Consider the following 10,147-nt stretch of genomic DNA (forward strand, 5'->3'; position numbering starts at 1 on the left):
ATATATATATATATATATATATATATATATATATATATATATATATATGTGTGTGTGTGTGTGTGTGTGTGTGTCTGTCTGTTTTACAAAGATTTATATTTTGTAAACTCATAATTATCACAACTTTGCAGTGACTCATGTGCAAAGCTTTAATTGATTATTTCAAAATGTCATTCTTGAAATCAACATCGTCCCTTATAAATCTGATAAGAACGAACGTATCACTTGTACAGTTATTTTTCAGATTATTGGTTATCATAATGAGAGGTTCAAGTTTTTCAGATTACTGACCAACATAATGACAGGTCGAAGTTTTTTTTTTTTTTTAGATTATTGGCAAACATAATGACAGGTTGGAGTTTTTCAGATTACTGGCTAACATGATGACAGGTCGAAGTTTTTTTTTCAGATTACTGGCAAACATAATGACAAGTTGGAATATTTTTCAGATTATTGGCTAACATCAATCACAGGTTGAAGTGTTTTTTACAGATTGTTGGTTAATATAATGACAGGTTGAAGTTTTTTTCAGATTATTGGCTAACATAATGGGAGGAAGTTTTTTTTACAGTTTGGTTAACATAATGACAGGGTGAAGTTTTTTCAGATTACGGGCTAAAATAATGAGAGGTTGGAGTTTTTTTAGATTACTGGCTAACATAATGACAGGTTGAAGTTTTTCAGATTACTGGCTAACATAATGACAGGTTGAAGTTTTTCAGATTACTGGCTAACATAATGACAGGTTGAAGTTTTTTTTTTACAGATTATTGGTTAACATAATGACAGGTCGAATTTTTTTTTACATTATTGGCTGACATAATGACAGGTTAAAGTTTGTCAGATTACTGATTAACATAATGACAGGCTGAAGTTTTTCAGATTACTGGCTGACACAATGACAGGATGAATTTTTTTTAGATTACTAGCTAGCATAATGAGAGGCTGAAGTTTTTCAGATTACTGGTTATAATGACAGGCTGAAGTTTTTCAGATTACTGACAAACATAATAACAGGTCGAATTTTATTTTAAATTATTGGCAAACATAATGACAGGTTGAAGTTTTTCAGATTCTTGGTTAACATAATGACAAGTTGAAGTTTTGTTTAGATTACTGGCTAACGTAATGACAGGCTGGAGTTTTTTTAAGATTACTGGCTAGCATAATGAGAGGCTGAAGTTTTATACAGTCAAATTTATCGCCCCAAATGCTATGACCGGGACCAGTTAACCGAAATGGATTTACTGGGGACTCAACCCTTGATCTTGCAATTCAAGAATGAATAGGTCAAGAGTGAATGTACTGTAGAAGTGATTGCTGTGTTGTTTATCGGAGGCGCCCTTTTTCGATAGTCAACTGTACGCTAATTAAGTAATGTTTGTGTATCAGTGCATGTGAGCATGAATATACGCTCATCAATACATACAAAAGCAAGAATGAACAGTAAATTCAAGGCTGACATATGAGAGAACGGGCAGTCAGCAGTATAATACAACTATTCTACCAGGTTAAAGACAGTAATAGGTCCTTCTAAAGCACTTCAAAAATACCCACCCCACTCCCGGCACCCACCTAGGAATAATATATAATAGCAATAATAAGATGTTACCAGTAACCACACTTAACCTCTTTCACTAATGCTCCCTATATATGTCTGAAAATGAAGGTACCTTGATTTTCAAATTCGAAATGTATTGTCTCGACCCCGTCTTATACTAATGCCATTTTGGAAAGTATGGATCCATTGCTAATAATTACAATAATACAATAACATTCTTGCCAGCAGGGCACGGATACTTCCAGAAATATGGTGACTTGGAATCTAGTGGCTAAGCGTATCTTGCAGCTTCTATGAAAGGCCACATGGCCAGAGTTTCTTTGGGGCTGGACTGTAGAAATCAGGCCAGACTTTCACTGTTCGCCAGGCGAAGCAATAAAAGGATACTTTTATCTTTTATTTTACATCTTGTGGGCACCATGCCACTTCAGGGATAATCTTTTCTGTTATTTCACATCTTTAGGGCACCATGACACTTCAAGGATAATTTTCTCTGTTATTTTACATATTGTGGGCACCATGACACTTTGCGGATAATTTTTTCTGTTATTTTACATTTCATGGGCACCATGCCACTTCAAAGACAATTTTTATAATTTTACATCTTATGGGTACCCTACTACTTCAGTGATATTTTTCTGTTATTTTAAATCTTGTGGGCACCATGCCACTTTCAAAGAGAATTTTCTCTGTTACTTCACATCTTTTTTGCATCATGCCACTTCATGCACGAACTTTGTAATGTATCACATTCACAAAAAAACGCAAATAAATTTGAGAAAGTTGATGCAAGTGAGTCACTCAATGCTGAAGTCTCATCTCGATAAAAGTCAGCAAAATCATTCTTTTACCTCGACTTCGTGGCCTTTAATGAGCGCAGGTTTAGTAAGCAACACGTCTTGTGTCTCCCAGCAGAAAATTACACACGATCTCTCTGTTTACACCAGCACGCGAGTGCCTATTTGTCTAGAACTTTTGACTGAATAATGTAATAATTCAGTCAAAGGGGAACACGTCGGGAGAGACATGCAGTCATTTGAAAACAGTTTTGATGATCTCTCAGGGAAAGCAGACAACACCGCTAATTGGATTGGAGCATTTTGACGTTTGTTGTACATTCTGGCTGTGTTATGCCACTCGTCACTCACACTTCTCTCTTTTCATTTCGCAGACGAATCTCCACGGAGCAGACAATCAATATCGACGTCACGTGAAAATGCTATGTAACTTTCGTATTCAGCAGCAAGACTTTTACTGTTTTACTTATAAGTATTAGAAATTTTAGAAATTCTAAGAGATCTACAATACATCGTACGTTAAGACTGAGACGCTAGAATAAACAGCCGTGAAATTTTAAATGATTTTTTTTTTTCAGAGCTGGATAGTGTAGTACCAGTAATTTTTCGATTTTTCTAACTGAAGCTTCAAGTATTACGCAGTTATCGTGTGAACAAAGAAGCGGTGTATATATTTGAAGAAATATTACATTTAAAAATATTTTACCGTGGGTGAAGCATTCTGCATTCGTGAGTTAACATGATGTTTATTAGACGAAATTAAAAACTCTCCAATTTATATTTTTAACAAGTATGATTAAAGGAATGAAGCCGTTTCAGCCTTCTGTGTATCTAATGTGGATTTTTTTTAGCTTTTTGTGATTTACTGTAACCAGAAATAAACAAGTACAAAATGCGCCGAGGTGTCTTCGGCGCGATCGAGTTTTCTTTACAACCGCTACAGCGAATAATCAAGGCCACCGAAAATGGATCTACCTTTCGGTGGTCTCGGTATAATGCTGTATGAGCCGAGGCCCATAAAACTTTAACCACGGCCCGGTGGTGGCCTATCCTATATCGTTGCTAGAAGCACGATTATAGCTAACTTTAACTTTAAATAAAATAAAAACTAATGAGGCTAGAGTTTTAAGATCTGAGGTCGGACAGAAAAAGTGCGGACTGACAGACAAAGCCGGCACAATAGTTTTCTTTTACAGAAAACTAAAAATGGATATATGCTTAGTGAGCAACTGAAAGAAACTTATTACTCCTTAAGGGGATGGTACCTTCAGTGCACCTCATGTGGTGTACTGTAGGCATTACTGCAAGGTGTTTGCAGCTCCCCTGCGGTCCCTAGTTGAGACCAATATTCCAGCCTTTTACTTTACTTAGCTCAACACTTTTTTCCTTCAGTTTTGCTGTCCATCCTCTCAGACTATTACTTCTTGGTGCAACTGCGAGGTTTTCTCCCAGCTCCACCTTTAGATCCTTGTATTTATACTGCTGTCCAACCTCTCCAACTCCCCCACTTTGCTATTTCAAGTACTGTTTGGTCCAAAGTACCCGAGTGCTGGCTTGACAGCCTAAATTTGATCAAATTAAAGAAACTTATTGAATGATAATGTAGATTCATTACTTCGTTGGAGAGAGCCTTGCCTCTGTATTTTAAATTGATGTGGTCGTAAAGATTCATGAATTTATTCTTTATTGTTACTTGGCTGATGAGCGGAATCTTCATACGCACACACACTCATGTATATACATACATACATACATACATACATACATACATACATACATACATACATACATACATACATACATACATACATGCATGTATATATATATATATATATATATATATATATATATATATATATATATATATATATATATATATATATATATATATATATGGGTTACGTATGTTATGATGTATCTTGGAGCACTTCATCCTTAGTTCTCTCAGCCGGGTATGTGCAGACGCCACAATCAACCTTTTTTCCTAGAGAGGGTTGTTCTAGAAGGTGTAACCCATCTGTTTCTAAGCAATCATATATCTGGATGATGTTACTAGCGCAAAACCCCGTTATTATGCAATAATAACAACGTTACTGGCGCCAAACCCCGTTATCATGCATTGATAACAACGTTACTAGCTCCAAACCCCGCTATCATGCAATAATAACAATATTGCTAGCACTAAACCCCGTTATCAAGCAATTATAACAACGTTACTAGCACCAAACCCTGTTATTATTCAATAATAACAACATAAAGTAACATTACTGACACAGTGAAAAAGAGAAAAAAATAAGCCTATTCTGGTAACAATTTCTGGCTGGTTCTGCAATACGCATTTTGAAGACCAAGAGGGCACTGAAGTTGCATGACCCTGCACTAAAAAGATAATAGTTTGCAGTGCACTGCTGATTAGGTTAGAATATTTAACGCATTATCATCAAATGATTAAATGCATAGCCTGAATGACCAGTATTCAAACCATCAGTGCATCTTACGTGATGCACCGTAGGCGCTACTAAAGGATTTTTGCAAGCGTCCCTTGAGCCCCTAGCTGCAGTCGCTTTTCAGCATTTTACTTTACCTCCTTTCCACTTCCTCTCTTCAATTTTCCTGCCCAACCACTCCAACTACTTTTCACCGTCTAAAACATTGAATGGCTGATAGTGCCCCATTGCTTGGTTTTATGCCAAACTTCTAAAAATCAAGAAATCATTCAGAATTAAATGAATTAGTTACTGAACTGAATAAATGATTTAGACGCCTTCTACTTTCCAACCAAAACAGGACATTGTCCCTGTAACAGAATCGGTGGTGCCACAGAGAAATAAAAAATAAAAGAGTACAGTTATTCACGTAGGGCTCCGTTCAAGTTCCATAGACAGCTGGCAGAAGAGGGGCCGATCTAAAGGTTCTATAGTAAGGAGAGCCTTAAGGAGATTAAATACAGGAAGAAGTCTTTCTCGGAAATAGGCATGAATGAAGGGTCAAGTGTATTGACTACTTGGTTCTGTCGGTCTGAAATTCAGGTAGGGTGATTAATGAGGGCTTTTCTTTTGAAAACGCTCTCTCTCTCTCTCTCTCTCTCTCTCTCTCTCTCTCTCTCTCTCTCTCTCTCTCTCTCTATATATATATATATATATATATATATATATATATAAAGAGAGAGAGAGAAGAGAGAGAGAGAGAGAGAGAGAGAGAGAGCTGCCTCCATTAACACCTTATATGTACGTTTTATATATATATATATATATATATATATATATATATATATATATACATATATATATATATATATATATATATATATATATATATATATATTTATATATATACATACGTTTATATATATATACATATATATATATTTATATATACATGTCTATATATATATATATATATATATATATATATATATATATATATATATATATATATATATATATATATATATATATAGATATAAGTGACAGATACTAGAATTTGTTTAATTTGCATTATATAATAATTTTCTTAGATATCTTAGTCATGTTTCTTTTGGCTTTATATATATATATATATATATATATATATATATATATATATATATATATATATACATACATATATATATATATATAGTGACAGAGACTAGAATTTGTTTAATTTGCATTATATAATAATTTTTCTTAGATATCTTAGTCATGTTTCTTTTGGCTTTATATATATATATATATATATATATATATATATATATATATATATATATATATATATATATATATATATATATATATATATATAAAGCCAAAAGAAACATGACTAAGATATCTAAGAAAAAATTATTACATAATGCAAATTAAGCAAATTCTAGTCTCTGTCACTTACCCTGGCCAATGTTAAAATTCTGCAAGACCTAACTGCATTCAGGAACTGTGAAGCCTCTGAAGAATCGTCCACATTTGTTGAAATTATTTCAAAGTTAATTCTGTAAACCCGAAACAGATGATTTTAGATTCCAACGATCTTTAACTGGACTTATTTACCATCTAGATGGATGTGATTAAAACTAACTCTAATAATAGCCATTACTTTCATTTTGGTAATGATAAAACTTCGGTAACCTCAAGCGTAACAACATCAAAGAGTTGTCCAGTGTCTTTATAAAACTGAGTTATTTTTTATTGAGTTGTTTAATTTTGATTAAAAAAGATAAAAACTTCTTTAAAACTCACAATCTGGTTATAAGACTCAATAACTTTTTAATGAGATACAAGATTTCAATTTAAAAAGATAAAAACTTTTTTAAAACTCACATTCTGGTTATAAGACTTAATTATTTTTGAAAGAGATGCATGATTTTAATTAACAAAGATAAAAACTACTTTAAAACTCACATTCCGGTTATAAGACTTGATAATTTTATAAGGAGATACATGATTTTAATTAAAAAAAGATAAAAACTTTTAAAACTCACACTCTGGTTATAGGACTTAATAATTTTATAATGACATAATGACTAATTAAAAAAAGATAAAAACTCACACTCTGCTTATAAGACTTAGTAATGTTATAAGGAGATGCATGATTTTAATTAAAAAAAAGATAAAACTTTTAAAACTCACACTCTGGTTATAGGACTTATTAATTTTATAATGACATAATGACTTTAATTAAAAAAAGATAAAAACTCACACTCTGCTTATAAGACTTAATAACTGTATAATGAGATACATGATTTTAATTAAAAAAAGATAAAAACTTTTAAAACTCACACTCTGGTTATAAGACTTAATAATTTTATGATGAGATACATGATTTTAATTTAAAAAAGATAAAAACTACTTTAAAACTCAAACTGGTTATAAAACATAATTATTTTTAATGAGCTGTTTGATTTTAATTAAAAGAGATAAAATCTACTTTAAAACCCACATTCTGGTTATAGGACTTAATTATTTTTTTCCAATGAGATGTTTGATTTTAATTAATAAAGATAAAATCTACTTTAAAACTCACACTCTGGTTATAAGACTTAAAAATCTTTTTAATGAGACACATGAATTTAATTAAAAAACATAAAATGTACTTTAAAACTCACATTCTGGCTATAAGATTTAATCTTTTCAATGAGATGCAAGATTTTAATTCAGAAAGATAAAAACTATTTTGAAACTCCATGTAATATAGAGTTTGTATGCACACTCGCCGATATCATTGATCATTTCTTCAAAGAGACATGCTGTTTGTATTTGAGTGTGTTTGTTTGTATAAACTGAAGAAAGAAAGACTCTAAAATGTTTGTATATGATAAACCAACACCCCTTTAAAAGTGTTTATGATAGGTAATTATAAAGAAGTTGTTTGCAAAAACGTTTGAATATTGTTCTGAGTTTAATTGTAAAGAGAGAGAGAGAGAGAGAGAGAGAGAGAAGAGAGATAAATATAATTTTTAGATACAAAGAGGGAGATAAATATAATTTTTATATAAAAAGAGGGAGAAAGATATATATATATATATATATATATATATATATATATATATATATAGAGAGAGAGAGAGAGAGAGAGAGAGAGAGATATTATATATGTATAAAAGAGAGAAAGATATATATACATGTATATACACATATATATATATATATATATAATATATATATATATATATATATATATATATATATATATATATATATATATATAAATATATATATATATATATATATATATATATATATATATATATATATATATATATATATATATATATATATAGAGAGAGAGAGAGAGAGAGAGAGAGAGAGAGAGAGAGAGAGAGAGAGATATTATATATGTATAAAGAGAGAGAAAGATATATATACATGTATATACACACACACATATATATATACATATATATATATATATATATATATATATATACATATATATATATATATATATATATATATATATATATATATATATATATATATATATATATATATATATATATATATATATATATATATATATATATATATATATAGAGAGAGAGAGAGAGAGAGAGAGAGAGAGAGAGAGAGATGCGATCATATGTATAATTATATAAATCATCGAATCACAAAAGAAAAAAAACATTAAGAGAGAGAGAGAGAGAGAGAGAGAGAGAGAGAGAGAAAATAAAAGCATCCCGTTCTAGTCCTGTATCATGAAATCCTCTTACGGTTTTTAAAGAGGTCCCAAAAAGATTCTCGAAGGGAAGTCAAAGCGTGAAGTCGACGAAAGGTCAACTTCTGCACTAATCGTATTCCTCGACACGAGTCGCAGATCGCTGGTGTCTGCGGTAGCGACACGCTTGATGAAGACGAAAACATCTCCTGGGTTCCCGAGTCTCATGAAAGTTAAGATGGTGTACAGATATAAGGAGTGTATGTATGTATGTATGTACTGTATGTATATATAATATATATATGTATGTATGTACGTATGTATATATATATATATATATATATATATATATATATATAATATATATATATATATATATATATATATATATATAAAAACCAGTCCTTTACCTAGCACTCTCAAAAACACACTCTCTCTCTCTCTCTCTCTCTCTCTCTCTCTCTCTCTCTCTCTACCAAAAAGAGCATTCTGAAGACCACTCACGGGACATGCAATTACAATAATTACATATAAAATTGTTCAAAAGCGTGTCATCACTCCTGTGGTGGTTATTATTATTATTATTATTATTATTATTATTATTATTATTATTATTATTATTATTATTATTATTATACCTGACGGCTGCAAAGATGGTAACTGTGGCTGGGCGCCACATCTACCTGTCTGGGTGGGTGGGTGGGTGGGTGGGTGGGGTAGTGTCCTGCGGGCGTGGGCGTCTGGGGTACATTTGGCAAACTACGATTGCTGTAGGCAGACACCGAAATAGTTGCTGGCCAAGATGGCGACCAATCTTGCAAGAAAAACAATTACTATCATTCATTAAACCCTTCCTAACTTAAGTTAACCGAACCACTAAACCCTGCCTAACCTAACCGAACCCAACTTGACCTAACTTAACCTAACCTAACCATCTACCTACTAAACCCTTCCTCTTACCTTCTCTAACTTTCAGTTTAAAATTATCAATGCATATTAAAAATAAAAAATTATATCAATAAACTGTAACATTTGTAAAAGATAAAAACACAGGCTTTCGAAGTCCGTTTTTATCTTTTATAAATAATACAATTTATTGATATAATTTTGGACTTATAATTTGCAATTATTTACTCATGATATTGTGGATTTCTAAGAAATTATTATTATTATTATTATTATTATTATTATTATTATTATTATTATTATTATTATTATTGAACATGCATATGAAAAAAGGGCAAAGCCTCTTATTCAAAGCGCGAATGAAGCTTTCACAAAACTGAATTCCATTATTATTATTATTATTATTATTATTATTATTATTATTATTATTATTATTATTATTATTCAAAACGAGAGAACATGCATGTAAACAAGGCTGAAAGCCTAGTATTTAAACCGTAAATGAAGCTTCCACAAAATAGAATTATTATTATTATTATTATTATTATTATTATTATTATTACTGAACACGCACACGAAAAAATGGCTAACAGGCCATTACTTAAAACGAAAATGAAGCTTTCACAAAATACAATAAAGTGGAGAATAAACAAATGAAGAGTGACAGACATGTTATTATTATTATTATTATTATTATTATTATTATTATTATTATTATTATTATTATTATTATTATTCAGAAGATGAACTCTAT

The sequence above is a fragment of the Macrobrachium rosenbergii genome, chromosome 57 (genome assembly GCF_040412425.1).
Source record: "Macrobrachium rosenbergii isolate ZJJX-2024 chromosome 57, ASM4041242v1, whole genome shotgun sequence".
NCBI classification, from domain to species: domain Eukaryota; kingdom Metazoa; phylum Arthropoda; class Malacostraca; order Decapoda; family Palaemonidae; genus Macrobrachium; species Macrobrachium rosenbergii.